General features: G+C 47.1%; 1 pseudogene; it reads left to right on the top strand.

Moving 5' to 3' along the window:
- Positions 1 to 13,453, top strand: part of LOC135569862 (fumarate hydratase, mitochondrial-like) — an 18,272-nt pseudogene extending 4,819 nt beyond the window's left edge.
- Positions 13,454 to 15,631: the final 2,178 nt, after the last annotated feature.

Here is a 15,631-nt window from a genome sequence, read left to right on the forward strand (position 1 = left end):
CCTTGGATCAGACTAAGGCATGTTGGCCTCTCTGGTCTGATGTCACGTTGACCTCTCTGGTCTGATGTCCTCTGGTCTGACCTCTCTGGTCTGATGTCTCTGGTTGACCTCTCTGGTCTGATGTCTCTCGTTGATGTCTCTCTGGTCTGATGTCCCACTGTTGATGTCTCTCTGGTCTGATGTCCCGTTGACCTCTCTGGTCTGATGTCACGTTGACCTCTCTGGTCTGATGTCTTGACCCTCTGGTCTGATGTCACGTTGACCTCTCTGGTCTGATGTCACGTTGACCTCTCTGGTCTGATGTCCACGTTGACCTCTCTGGTCTGATGTCCACGTTGACCTCTCTGGTCTGATGTCCACGTTGACCTCTCTGGTCTGATGTCCGTTGACCTCTCTGGTCTGATGTCACGTTGACTCTCTGGTCTGATGTTCACGTTGACCTCTCTGGTCTGATGTCCACGTTGACCTCTCTGGTCTGATGTCCATGTTGACCTCTCTGGTCTGATGTCTCCTCTCTGGTCTGATGTCACGTTGACCTCTCTGGTCTGATGTCCATGTTCCTTTACCAGGTGGCAGCTGGTAAGCTGGATGACCATTTTCCTCTGGTGGTGTAGCGGGCGGGTCAGGAACTCAGTCCAACATGAGCGTCAACGGGTGATCAGCAACAGGGCCATCGAGATCCTCGGAGGGAAGCTGGGAGCAAGGACCCTGTTCACCCCAACGACCCGTCAACAAAAGCCAGGTGGGCTAACCATTCCAGAAACGCTTTCTCATTTCATACTAAATGTTGAAAGAAGGAAATAAACAGTTTTCGCCCAGATAGAAGTAGCTAGTTTTATTTGGACCCTCAGGAGGGGTAACAGACTAGCGTTTGCCCTCAGGAGGTAACAGACTGTAGCGTTTGCCCTCAGGAGGGTAACAGACTGTAGCGTTTGCCCTCAGGAGGGTAACAGACTGTAGCGTTTGCCCTCAGGAGTAACAGACTGTAGCGTTTGCCCTCAGGAGGGTAACAGACTGTAGCGTTGCCCTCAGGAGGTAACAGACTGTAGCGTTTGCCCTCAGGAGGGTAACAGACTAGCGTTGCCCTCAGGAGGTAACAGACTAGCGTTGCCCTCAGGAGGGTAACAGACTAGCGTTTGCCCTCAGGAGGGTAACAGACTGTAGCGTTTGCCCTCAGGAGGGTAACAGACTGTAGCGTTTGCCCTCAGGAGGTAACAGACTGTAGCGTTTGCCCTCAGGAGGTAACAGACTGTAAGCGTTTGCCCTCAGGAGGGTAACAGACTGTAGCGTTGCCCTCAGGAGGGTAACAGACTAAGCGTTTGCCCTCAGGAGGGTAACAGACTGGCGTTGCCCTCAGGAGGTAACAGACTGTAGCGTTTGCCCTCAGGAGGTAACAGACTGTAGCGTTTGCCCTCAGGAGGGTAACAGACTGTAGCGTTTGCCCTCAGGAGGGTAACAGACTGTAGCGTTTGCCCTCAGGAGGGTAACAGACTGTAGCGTTTGCCCTCAGGAGGTAACAGACTGTAGCGTTTGCCCTCAGGAGGGTAACAGACTGTAGCGTTGCCCTCAGGAGGTAACAGACGGCCCTCAGAGCGTTTGCCTCAGGAGGGTAACAGACTGGCGTTTGCCCTCAGGAGGGTAACAGACTGTAGCGTTGCCCTCAGGAGGGTAACAGACTGTAGCGTTGCCCTCAGGAGGGTAACAGACCATAGCGTTTGCCTCAGGAGTAACAGACTGTAGCGTTTGCCCTCAGGAGGGTAACAGACTGTAGCGTTTGCCCTCAGGAGGTAACAGGGCTGTGCGTTTGCCCTCAGGAGGGTAACAGACTAGCGTTTGCCCTCAGGAGGGTAACAGACTGGCGTTTTGCCCTCAGGAGGGTAACAGACTGCGTTTGCCCTCAGGAGGGTAACAGACTGTAGCGTTTGCCCTCAGGAGGGTAACAGACTAGCGTTTCCCTCAGGAGGGTAACAGACTGTGGCGTTGCCCTCAGGAGGGTAACAGACTGTAAGCGTTTGTCCTCAGGAGGGTAACAGACTGTAGCGTTGCCCTCAGGAGGGTAACCAGACTGTAGCGTTTGCCCTCAGGAGGGTAACAGACTAGCGTTGCCCTCAGGAGGTAACAGACTGTAGCGTTTGCCCTCAGGAGGGTAACAGACTGTAGCGTTTGCCCTCAGGAAGGATGGCAGATACTAGCGTTTGCCCCTCCAGGAGTAACAGACTGTAGCGTTGCCCTCAGGAGGGTAACAGACATAGCGTTTGCCCTCAGGAAGGTGTAGACTGTGGCGTTTGCCCTCAGGAGGGCGCTTGACTGTAGCGTTTGCCCTCAGGAGGGTAACAGACTGTAAGCGTTTTGCCCTCAGGAGGTAACAGACTGTAGCGTTTGCCCTCAGGAGGGTAACAGACTGTAGCGTTTTGCCCTCAGGAGGGTAACAGACTGTAGCGATTGCCTCAGGAGGGTAACAGACTGTAGCGTTTGCCCTCAGGAGGGTAACAGACCGTAGCGTTTGCCCTCAGGAGGGTAACAGACGGCAGCGTTGCCCTCAGGAGGGTAACAGACTGCAGCGTTTGCCCTCAGGACGGTAACAGACTGTAGCGTTTGCCCTCAGGAGGGTAACAGACTGTAGCGTTTGCCCTCAGGAGGGTAACAGACTGTAGCGTTTTGCCCTCAGGAGGGTAACAGACTGCAGCGTTTGCCCTCAGGAGGGTACAGACTGCAGCGTTGCCCTCAGGAGGGTAACAGACTGTAGCGTTTGCCCTCAGGACGGTAACAGACTGCAGCGTTTGCCCTCAGGAGGGTAACAGACTGCAGCGTTGCCCTCAGGAGGGTAACAGACTGTAGCGTTGCCCTCAGGACGGTAACAGACTGCAGCGTTTGCCTCAGGAGGGTAACAGACTGCAGCGTTTGCCCTCAGGAGGGGTAACAGACTGCAGCGTTTGCCCTCAGGAGGTAACAGACTGTAGCGTTTGCCCTCAGAAGGGTAACAGACTGTAGCGTTTGCCCTCAGGAGGGTAACAGACTGTAGCGTTTTGCCTCAGGAGGGTAACAGACTGTAGCGTTTGACCTCAGGAGGGTAACAGACTGTAGCGTTTGCCCTCAGGAGGGTAACAGACTGTAGCGTTTGCCCTCAGGAGGGTAACAGACTAGCGTTTGCAGCATTTAGTTAAATATTTGTATTTATAGGTATCTGATCAGGTAAAGAGTTTTTAAATATCTATTTAATCTGTATTTAATGTAAATAGTTGGGACTTTCAGAGTACCCTAACTAACCCTGTAGTTGACCTCTCGTCTAACCCTAACTAACCCTGTAGTTGACCTCTCGTTCCCCACAGCCATGCACACTAACCCTAACTAACCCTAACTAACCCTGTAGTTGACCTCTCGTCTAACCCTAACTAACCCTAACTAACCCTGTAGTTGACCTCTCGTTCCCCACAGCCATGCACACTAACCCTAACTAACCCTAACTAACCCTGTAGTTGACCTCTCGTCTGCCCTTGCAGAGCTCCAACGATACGTTCCCCACAGCCATGCACACTAACCCTAACTAACCCTGTATGCTGACCTCTCAATCTAACCTAACTAACCCCTAACTAACCCTGTAGCTGACCTCTGTCTAACCCTAACTAACCCTGCAGCTGATTTCTAGTTTCCCACAGCCATGCACACTAACCCTAACTAACCCTAACTAACCCTGTAGTTGACCTCTCGTCTAACCCTAACTAACCCTGTAGTTGACCTCTCGTCTGCCCTTGCAGAGCTCCAACGATACGTTCCCCACAGCCATGCACACTAACCCTAACTAACCCTGTAGTTGACCTCTCGTCTAACCCTAACTAACCCTAACTAACCCTGTAGTTGTCCTCTCGTTCCCCACAGCCATGCACACTAACCCTAACTAACCCTAACTAACCCTGTAGTTGACCTCTCGTCTGCCCTTGCAGAGCTCCAACGATACGTTCCCCACAGCCATGCACACTAACCCTAACTAACCCTAACTAACCCTAACTAACCCTGTAGTTGACCTCTCGTCTGCTCTTGCAGAGCTCCAACGATACGTTCCCCACAGCCATGCACACTAACCCTAACTAACCCTAACTAACCCTGTAGTTGACCTCTCGTCTGCCCTTGCAGAGCTCCAACGATACGTTCCCACAGCCATGCACACTAACCTAACTAACCTAACTAACCCTGTAGTTGACCTCTCGTCTGCCTTGCAGAGCTCAACGATCGTTCCCCCAGCTATGCACACACTAACTCTAACTAACTCCTGTAGTTGACCTCTCGTCTGCCCTTGCAGAGCTCCAACGATACGTTCCCCACAGCCATGCACACTAACCCTAACTAACCCTAACTAACACTAACCCTAACTAACCCTAACCCTCTGCTCTTGCAGAGCTCCAACGATACGTTCCCCACAGCCATGCACACTAACCCTAACTAACCCTGAAGTTGACCTCTCGTCTGCTCTTTTGCAGAGCTCCAACGATACGTTCCCACAGCCATGCACATAACCTAACTAACCCTGTAGTTGACCTCTCGTCTGCTCTTGCAGAGCTCCAACGATACGTTCCCTCACAGCCATGCACACTAACCCTAACTTTTAACTAACCTGTAGTTGACCTCTCGTCTGCTCTTGCAGAGCTCCCAGCGATACGTTCCCACAGCCATGCACACTAACCCTAACTAACCTAACTAACCCTGCTGGTTGACCTCTCCTGCTCTTGCAGAGCTCCAACGATACGTTCCCCACAGCCATGCACACTAACCTAACTAACCTAACCAACCCTAACTAACCCTGTAGTTGACCTCGTCTGCTCTTGCAGAGCTCCAGCGATACGTTCCCCACAGCCATGCACATCGCAGCAGCCAAAGAGGTCCACGAGGTTCTGCTTCCTGGTCTACAACACCTCCACGACGCCCTGCACGCCAAGGCCGTGGAGTTTAAAGACATCATCAAGATTGGACGCACACACACACAGGACGCTGTGCCGTTGTCTCTGGGACAGGTACAGTACACACACACACACACACACAGGACGTTGTCTCTGGGACAGGTGCAGTACACACACACACACACACAGGACGTTGTCTCTGGGACAGGTACAGTACACACACACACACACACACACACACACACACAGGACGCTGTGCCGTTGTCTCTGGGACAGGTACAGTACACACACACACACACACACACAGGACGTTGTCTCTGGGACAGGTGCAGTACACACACACACACACAGGACGTTGTCTCTGGGACAGGTACAGTAAATGTAAAATGTATTTCTACCAGCCGACTAACTGTCCTAATTTAAAATGTATTTCTACCAGTCGACTAACTGTCCTAATTTAAAATGTATTTCTACCAGTCGACTAACTGTCCTAATGAGCCATTTAAAATGTATTTCTGAGTGAACCAACTGTCCCTAATGAGCCATTTAAAATGTATTCTACCAGTCGACTAACTGTCCCCAGACCATTTAAAATGTATTTCTACCAACTGTCCCAATGAGCCATTTAAATATATTTCTACCAACTGTCCAACTGTCCCAATAAGGCCATTTAAAATGTATTTCTACCAACGACCAACTGTCCCAATAGGCCATTTTAAATGTATTTCTACCAACTGTCCTAATGAGCCATTTAAAATGTATTTCTACCAACTGTCCTAATGAGCCATTTAAAATGTATTTCTACCAGTCGACTAACTGTCCCAATGAGCCATTTAAAATGTATTTCTACCAGCCGACTAACTGTCCTAATGAGCCATTTAAGATGTATTTCTACCAGTCGACTAACTGTCCCAATGAGCCATTTAAAATGTATTTCTACCAACTGTCCTAATGAGCCATTTAAAATGTATTTCTACCAACTGTCCTAATGAGCCATTTAAAATGTATTTCTACCAGCCGACTAACTGTCCTAATGAGCCATTTAAAATGTATTTCTACCAGTCGACTAACTGTCCTAATGAGCCATTTAAAATGTATTTCTACCAGTCGACTAACTGTCCTAATGAGCCATTTTAAAATGTATTTCTACCAACTGTCCCAATGAGCCATTTAAAATGTATTTCTACCAACTGTCCTAATGAGCCATTTAAAATGTATTTCTACCAGTCGACTAACTGTCCCAATTAGCCATTTAAAATGTATTTCTACCAGTCGACTAACTGTCCTAATGAGCCATTTAAAATGTATTTCTACCAACTGTCCCAATGAGCCATTTAAAATGTATTTCTACCAACTGTCCCAATGAGCCATTTAAAATGTATTTCTACCAACTGTCCCAATGAGCCATTTAAAATGTATTTCTACCAACTGTCCCAATGAGTCATTTAAAATGTATTTCTACCAGTCGACTAACTGTCCCAATGAGCCATTTAAAATGTATTTCTACCAGTCGACCAACTGTCCTAATGAGCCATTTAAAATGTATTTCTACCAGTCGACTAACTGTCCCAATGAGCCATTTAAAATGTATTTCTACCAACTGTCCCAATGAGCCATTTAAAATATATTTCTACCAACTGTCCAACTGTCCCAATGAGCCATTTAAAATGTATTTCTACCAGCCGACCAACTGTCCCAATGAGCCATTTAAAATGTATTTCTACCAACTGTCCTAATGAGCCATTTAAAATGTATTTCTACCAACTGTCCTAATGAGCCATTTAAAATGTATTTCTACCAGTCGACTAACTGTCCCAATGAGCCATTTAAAATGTATTTCTACCAGCCGACTAACTGTCCTAATGAGCCATTTAAAATGTATTTCTACCAGTCGACTAACTGTCCTAATGAGCCATTTAAAATGTATTTCTACCAGTCGACTAACTGTCCTAATGAGCCATTTTAAAATGTATTTCTACCAACTGTCCCAATGAGCCATTTAAAATGTATTTCTACCAACTGTCCTAATGAGCCATTTAAAATGTATTTCTACCAGTCGACTAACTGTCCCAATTAGCCATTTAAAATGTATTTCTACCAGTCGACTAACTGTCCTAATGAGCCATTTAAAATGTATTTCTACCAACTGTCCCAATGAGCCATTTAAAATGTATTTCTACCAACTGTCCCAATGAGCCATTTAAAATGTATTTCTACCAGTCGACTAACTGTCCCAATGAGCCATTTAAAATGTATTTCTACCAACTGTCCTAATGAGCCATTTAAAATGTATTTCTACAAACTGTCCCAATGAGTCATTTAAAATGTATTTCTACCAGTCGACTAACTGTCCCAATGAGCCATTTAAAATGTATTTCTACCAACTGTCCTAATGAGCCATTTAAAATGTATTTCTACCAGCCGACTAACTGTCCCAATGAGCCATTTAAAATGTATTTCTACCAGTCGACTAACTGTCCTAATGAGCCATTTTAAAATGTATTTCTACCAACTGTCCCAATGAGTCATTTAAAATGTATTTCTACCAGCCGACTAACTGTCCCAATTAGCCATTTAAAATGTATTTCTACCAGTCGACTAACTGTCCTAATGAGCCATTTAAAATGTATTTCTACCAACTGTCCCAATGAGCCATTTAAAATGTATTTCTACCAACTGTCCCAATGAGCCATTTAAAATGTATTTCTACCAACTGTCCCAATGAGCCATTTAAAATGTATTTCTACCAACTGTCCCAATGAGCCATTTAAAATGTATTTCTACCAACTGTCCCAATGAGTCATTTAAAATGTATTTCTACCAGTCGACTAACTGTCCCAATGAGCCATTTAAAATGTATTTCTACCAACTGTCCTAATGAGCCATTTAAAATGTATTTCTACCAGCCGACCAACTGTCCCAATGAGCCATTTAAAATGTATTTCTACCAGCCGACCAACTGTCCCAATGAGCCATTTAAAATCTATTTCTACCAGTCGACTAACTGTCCCAATGAGCCATTTAAAATGTATTTCTACCAGCCGACTAACTGTCCTGTTTCTCTTGGTTTTACAGGAGTTCGGTGGGTATGTGCAACAGTGTAAGTACAGTAGAGCGGAAGACGGCCATGCCCAGAATATATGAGCTGGCAGCAGGAGGTACTGCCGTGGGCACGGGCCTCAACACGCGCATCGGCTTCGCTGAGAAGGTAGCAGCTACTGTCGCCTCTCTCACAGGTACAGGAGGTTATACATACACACATACATACATACATTTCATAATGGTTATCATAGTCATGTCTGGTCCACGTTTTCTCACTACTGGTGTCCCCCAGGGCTCTGCACTAGGTCCGCTATAAATGTATCACTACTGGTGTCCCCCTGGGCTCTATGCACTAGGTCCCTCTTTAATGTCTCACTACTGGTGTCCCCCAGGGCTCTGCACTAGGTCCTCTATAATGTCTCACTACTGGTGTCCCCCAGGGCTCTGCACTAGGTCCTCTATAATGTCTCACTACTGGTGTCCCCCTGGGCTCTGTACTAGGTCCTCTTTAATATCTCACTACTGGTGTCCCCCCAGGGCTCTGCACTAGGTCCTCTATAATGTATCACTACTGGTGTCCCCCACAGCTCTGCACTAGGTCCTCTATAATGTCTCACTACTGGTGTCCCCCAAGGCTCTGCACTAGGTCCTCTCCTGTTTTCTCTGTACACCAAGTCACTTGGTTCTGTCAAAGGGTTTGCATTGTGGTGTAATGGCTACAGTTTACCCACCCAGCTGTTATCATAAATCAGACATTATATACTCTGTCAACCTTGAATTGTTTCTGTTTTTATCAAGACCTGTCTACATGATGTCACATCCTGTCTCCAGGTCTGCCGTTCGTGACTGCTCCCAACAAATTTGAGGCTCTGGCGGCCCACGATGCTCTGGTGGAGCTGAGCGGCGCGTTGAACACGGTGGCCGTCAGTATGATGAAGATCGCCAATGATATCCGCTTCCTGGGGTCCGGGCCCCGCTCTGGCCTGGGAGAACTCTGTCTGCCCGAGAACGAGCCTGGTAGCAGCATCATGCCTGGTGAGTTTTCCGTAGTCTGGTTTTCACCATTGTTGTCAAGCATAACACGATATAGTTCACTGTCGAATCAAATTCGATTGGTTACATACACGTGTTTAGCAGATGTAATTGCGAGTGTAGCGAAATGCTTGTTTTTCTAGCTCCGACAGTGCAGTAATAATCAAACAATTTCACAACAACTACCCAGTACACACATCTTAGTAAAGGAATGGAATTAAGAATATATACATATATGGATGAGTAATGTCAGAGCGGCATAGACTAAAATACAGTAGTATAGAATACAGTCTCTACATATGAGATGAGTAATGCATAGACTAAGATACAGTAGAATAGAATACAGTATATACATATGAGATGAGTAATACATAGACTAAGATACAGTAGAATAGAATACAGTATATACATATGAGATGAGTAATGCATAGACTAAGATACAGTAGAATAGAATACAGTATATACATATGAGATGAGTAATACATAGACTAGAGATCAGAGTCAACAGTATTTGGACATGCCATAGATGGCATAGAACACTTGTCCCAGTGGTCTGGCATTAGCTATGTAGAACAGAGCTACATGACCCCAGCTGTCTGAACAGACTCCCAGCTGTCTGAACAGAGCTACATGACCCCACCTAACTGTTATAACCCAGCTGTCTGTTAACAGAGCTACATGACCCTAACTCCCAGCTGTCTGAACAGAGCTACATGACCCCACCTAACTCCCAGCTGTTATAACAAGAGCTACATGACCCCACCTAACTCCCAGCTGTCTGAACTCCCAGCTGTCTGAACAGAGCTACATGACCCCAGGCTACATTTACCTAACTCCCCAGCTGTTAGCTACATGACCCACCTAACTCCCAGCTGTTATAACAGAGCTACATGACCCCACCTAACTCAGAGCTACATGACCCCACCTAACTCCCAGCTGTCAGAAATCATCCACGCCACATCTAGGGTGGGTCAGGTTTCAAGATGTATTTTTGTCCAGGCCTTTACTTCACTACTTTACTTTACTACCCCCTCTTGACCTCTACTTCAGCAGGAGATGTTATAAACATTTATTCAGACAGCCTCTCTAGCTACCCACAACCTGCCTTTAGTCAGACAGCCTCTCTAGCTACCCACAACCTGCAGTCAGACTAGCCTCTAGCTACCCACAACCTGCCTTTATTCAGACAGCTCTCTAACCCTGCCTTTAGTCAGACAGCCTCTCTAGCTACCCACAACCTGCCTTTAGTCAGACAGCCTCTCTAGCTACCCACAACCTGCCTTTAGTCAGACAGCCTCTCTAGCTACCCACAACCTGCCTTTAGTCAGACAGCTCTAGCTACCCACAACCTGCCTTTATTCAGACAGCCTCTCTAGCTACCACAGCCTGTCTTTATTCAGACAACCTCTCTAACCCCACAACCTGCTTTATTCAGACAGCCTCTCTAACTACCCACAACCTGCCTTTAGTCAGACAGCCTCTCTAACTACCCACAACCTGCCTTTAGTCAGACTACCTCTCTAGCTACCCACAACCTGCCTTTAGTCAGACAGCCTCTCTAGCTACCCACAACCTGCCTTTAGTCAGACAGCCTGTCTAGCTACCCACAACCTGTCTTTATTCAGACTACCTCTCTAGCTACCCACAACCTGTCTTTATTCAGACAGCCTCTCTAGCTACCCACAACCTGCCTTTATTCAGACAGCCTCTCTAGCTACCCACAACCTGCCTTTAGTCAGACAGCCTCTCTAGCTACCCACAACCTGCCTTTAGTCAGACAGCCTGTCTAGCTACCCACAACCTGTCTTTATTCAGACTACCTCTCTAGCTACCCACAACCTGTCTTTATTCAGACAGCCTCTAGCTACCCACAACCTGCCTTTAGTCAGACAGCCTCTCTAGCTACCCACAACCTGCCTTTATTCAGACAGCCTGTCTAACTACCCACAACCTGTCTTTATTCAGACTACCTCTAGCTACCCACAGCCTGTCTTTATTCAGGCCTCTCTCTAGCTACCCACAACCTGCCTTTAGTCAGACAGCCTCTCTAGCTACCCACAACCTGCCTTTATTCAGACAGCCTCTCTAGCTACCCACAACCTGCCTTTAGTCAGACAGCCTCTCTAGCTACCCACAACCTGCCTTTATTCAGACAGCCTCTCTAGCTACCCACAACCTGCCTTTAGTCAGACAGCCTCTCTAGCTACCCACAACCTGCCTTTAGTCAGACTACCTCTCTAGCTACCCACAACCTGCCTTTATTCAGACAGCCTCTCTAGCTACCCACAACCTGTCTTTATTCAGACAGCCTCTCTAACTACCCACAACCTGCCTTTATTCAGACAGCTCTCTAACTACCCTACCTGCCTTTGGTCAGACAGCCTCTCTAACACCTACCCACAACCTTCTGCCTTTAGTCAGACTACCTCTCTAGCTACCACAACCTGCCTTTAGTGGGACCCTCTCTAGCTACCCAACCTGCCTTTAGTCAGACAGCCTGTCTAGCTACCCACAACCTGTCTTTATTCAGACTACCTCTCTAGCTACCCCATGTCTTTATTCAGACAGCCTCTCTATTACCCACAACCTGCCTTTATTCAGACAGCCTCTCTAACTACACAACCTGCCTTTATTCAGACAGCCTCTCTAACTACAACCTGCCTTTATTCAGACAGCCTCTCTCTACCACAGCTACCTTTATTCAGACAGCCTCTCTAGCTACCCACAACCTGTCTTTATTCAGACAGCCTCTCTAGCTACCCACAACCTGTCTTTAGTCAGACAGCCTCTCTAGACACAACCTGCCTTTATTCAGACAGCCTCTCTAGCTACCCACAGCCTGTCTTTATTCAGACAGCCTCTCTAACTACCCACAACCTGCCTTAATTCAGACAGCCTCTCTAGCTACCCACAACCTGTCTTTAGTCAGACAGCCTCTCTAGCTACCCACAACCTGCCTTTTATTCAGACAGCCTCTCTAGCTACCCACAACCTGTCTTTGGTCAGACAGCCTCTAGCTACCCACAACCTGCCTTAATTAGACAGCCTCTCCTGGCTACCCAGCCTCTCTAGCTACCCACACCCTTTATTCAAGACAGCCCCACTCTCTAGCTACCCTACAGCCTGTCTTTGGTCAGACAGCCTCTCTAGCTACCCACAACCTGTCTTTATTCAGACAGCCTCTCTAACTACCCACAACCTGCCTTTTATTCAGACAGCCTCTCCTAGCTACCCACAACCTGTCTTTATTCAGATAAGCTACCCACAACCTGCCTTTATTCAGACAGCCTCTCTAGCTACCCACAACCTGTCTTTATTCAGACAGCCTCTCTAGCTACCCACAACCTGCCTTTATTCAGACAGCCTCTCTAGCTACCCACAACCTGCCTTTATTCAGACAGCCTCTCTAGCTACCCACAACCTGCCTTTATTCAGACAGCCTCTAATAGTCTTTATTCCCACAACCCTGCCTTTATTCAGACTACCTCTACCCACAACCTGCCTTTATTCAGACAGCCTCTCCTAGCTACCCACACCAGCCTCTCTATTCAGACCTGCCTCTCTAACTACTCCACAACCTGCCTTTATTCAGACAGCCTCTCTAGCTACCCACAACCTGCCTTTAGTCAGACACCTCTCTAACTGCCTTTATTCAGACAGCCTCTCTAGCTACCCACAACCTGCCTTTATTCAGACAGCCTCTCTAACTACCCACAACCTGCCTTTATTCAGACAGCCTCTAGCTACCCACAACCTGTCTTTAGTCAGACTACCTCTCTAGCTACCCACAACCTGCCTTTATTCAGACTGCAGCACAATAACATGTTGACAAAGGCTGACATGACTGACATGTTGACAAAGGTATGGACTGATTACAGAACAGACTGGCCTTGACATGACCTGAAGGGATCCTACACTGATGGACTGATTGCAGAACAGTTTCTACTAAAGGCCTTGACATTTAGGGAGAGCCTTGAAAGTGGTGCCGTCCAGTGTTTTACCCTCCTCTCAGAAGTCGTGTTGTGGACCTCTGTTCAGCGGTGTTGTTGTAGGATGTCAGCAGGTTGTGATTGGGGCTCGCGTAACGTTACAGCCCTACCTTGGACTGGGTTTAGTTTATTTGCACAAGTAGAACAGTTTGTAACAGTAAAAAAACAACAACTGTTTGTTTGGGGGGGGGGAAGAGCTGAAAGGGGTCGTCGACTGTGGGGTCTTAACCACTATGAGTTTTAACCATGGTGTTTTAACCAATGTGTGTTTGACACTAATATGGGTTTGACCCACAGGGTTTTAACTGTGTGAATGTCTATCTTCCAGGGAAAGTTAACCCCACCCAGTGTGAGGCCATGACCATGGTAGCAGCCCAGGTGATGGGAAACAACGTGGCTGTGACCATCGGAGGCAGCAACGGACACTTTGAGCTTAACGTCTTCAAGCCAATGATGGTAAGAACTGATATTACCGTGGACTGAGACGATGCTAATAGGCCAGTTTCACCGTGGACTGAGACAGTGCTAATAGGCCAGTTTCACCGTGGACTGAGACAATGATAATAGGCCAGTTTCAACGTCTTCAAGCCAATGATGGTAAGAACTGATATCACCGTGGACTGAGACAGTGCTAATAGGCCAGTTTCAACGTCTTCAAGCCAATGATGGTAAGAACTGATATTACCGTGGACTGAGAGTGCTAATAGGCCAGTTTCACCGTGGACTGAGACAATGCTAATAGGCCAGTTTCACCGTGGACTGAGACAATGCTAATAGGCCACTTTCACCGTGGACTGAGACAATGCTAATAGGCCACATTCACCGTGGACTAAGACAATGCTAATAGGCCACTTTCACTGTGGACTAAGACAATGCTAATAGGCCAATTTCACCGTGGACTAAGACGATGCTAATAGGCCAGTTTCACCGTGGACTAAGACACTGCTAATAGGCCAGTTTCACCGTGGACTGAGACGATGCTAATAGGCCAGTTTCACCGTGGACTAAGACGATGCTAATGGGCCAGTTTCACCGTGGACTAAGACACTGGTAATAGGCCAGTTTCACCGTGGACTAAGACAATGCTAATGGGCCAGTTTCACCGTGGACTAAGACAATGCTAATAGGCCAGTTTCACCGTGGACTGAGAAAATGCTAATAGGCCAGTTTCACCGTGGACTAAGACATTGCTAATAGGCCAGTTTCACAGTGGACTAAGACCATGCTAATAGGCCAGTTTCACCGTGGACTAAGACAATGCTAATAGGCCAGTTTCACTGGACTAAGACAATGCTAATAGGCCAGTTTCACCGTGGACTGAGACAATGCTAATAGGCCAGTTTCACCGTGGACTGAGACAATGCTAATAGGCCAGTTTCACCGTGGACTGAGACAATGCTAATAGGCCAGTTTCACCGTGGACTGAGACAATGCTAATAGGCCAGTTTCACCGTGGACTGAGACAATGCTAATAGGTTTCCAGTTTCACCGTGGACTGAAGATGCTAATGCTTTCAACTGAGGCAGTGCTAATTTCAGGCCAGTTTCACCGTGGACTGAGACAATGCTAATAGGCCAGTTTCACCGTGGACTGAGACAATGCTAATAGGCCAGTTTCACCGTGGACTGAGACGATGCTAATAGGCCAGTTTCACCGTGGACTGAGACGATGCTAATAGGCCAGTTTCACCGTGGACTGAGACGATGCTAATAGGCCAGTTTCACTGGACTAAGACAATGCTAATAGGCCAGTTTCACCGTGGACTGAGACAATGCTAATAGGCCAGTTTCAATGCTAATAGGCCAGTTTCACCGTGGACTGAGACAATGCTAATAGGCCAGTTTCACCGTGGACTGAGACGATGCTAATAGGCCAGTTTCACCGTGGACTGAGACAATGTAATAGGCCAGTTTCACCGTGGACTGAGACAATGCTAATAGGCCAGTTTCACCGTGGACTGAGACAATGCTAATGCTAATGGCCAGTTTCACCGTGGACTGAGACAATGCTAATAGGCCAGTTTCACCGTAAGAACCTAGACCCTCAGTTTCACACTAACCTAATAGGCCAGTTTCACTGGACTAAGACAATGCTAATGAGCCAGTTTCACCGTGGACTAATAGACAGGAAAAGGAGCACCGGGAACGTCCCTATCCCTCCAACATCCCCAAAGAGATTTGTGGACTCAGGAAAGGAGCGACAGGGCTGTCTGCCATCTGCCGGTACAGTTGAAACGGAGATTCATCCGTGGAGAAACACTTCTTCTCCAGCGTGACCACTGGCCATCGGCGCTTTGCTAAGCTGTCAGCTTTGCCCTAAAGGGTGGCTACTTCGTTTGGTTTACTACATGATTTCATATGTGTTATTTCATAGTTTTGATGTCTTCTATTATTCTACAATGTAGAAAATAGTAAATATAAAGAAAGAAAATCCTGGAATGATCGGTGTGTCAAAACATTTGACTGGTACTGTGTATAAGTAGCCTTCATCATTCTGGTACTGGTACTGTGTATAAGTAGCCTTCATCATTCTGGTACTGGTATATTAGTGGCCTTCATTATTCCTGGTACTGTGTATATTGGCCTTCATCATTTTCTGGTATATTGTATAAGTGGCACTTCATCGACAGTACTGGTACTGTGTATAAGTAGCCTTCATCATTCTGGTACTGGTACT

Source organism: Oncorhynchus nerka, unplaced genomic scaffold (genome assembly GCF_034236695.1).
Source record: "Oncorhynchus nerka isolate Pitt River unplaced genomic scaffold, Oner_Uvic_2.0 unplaced_scaffold_1171, whole genome shotgun sequence".
NCBI lineage: Eukaryota > Metazoa > Chordata > Actinopteri > Salmoniformes > Salmonidae > Oncorhynchus > Oncorhynchus nerka.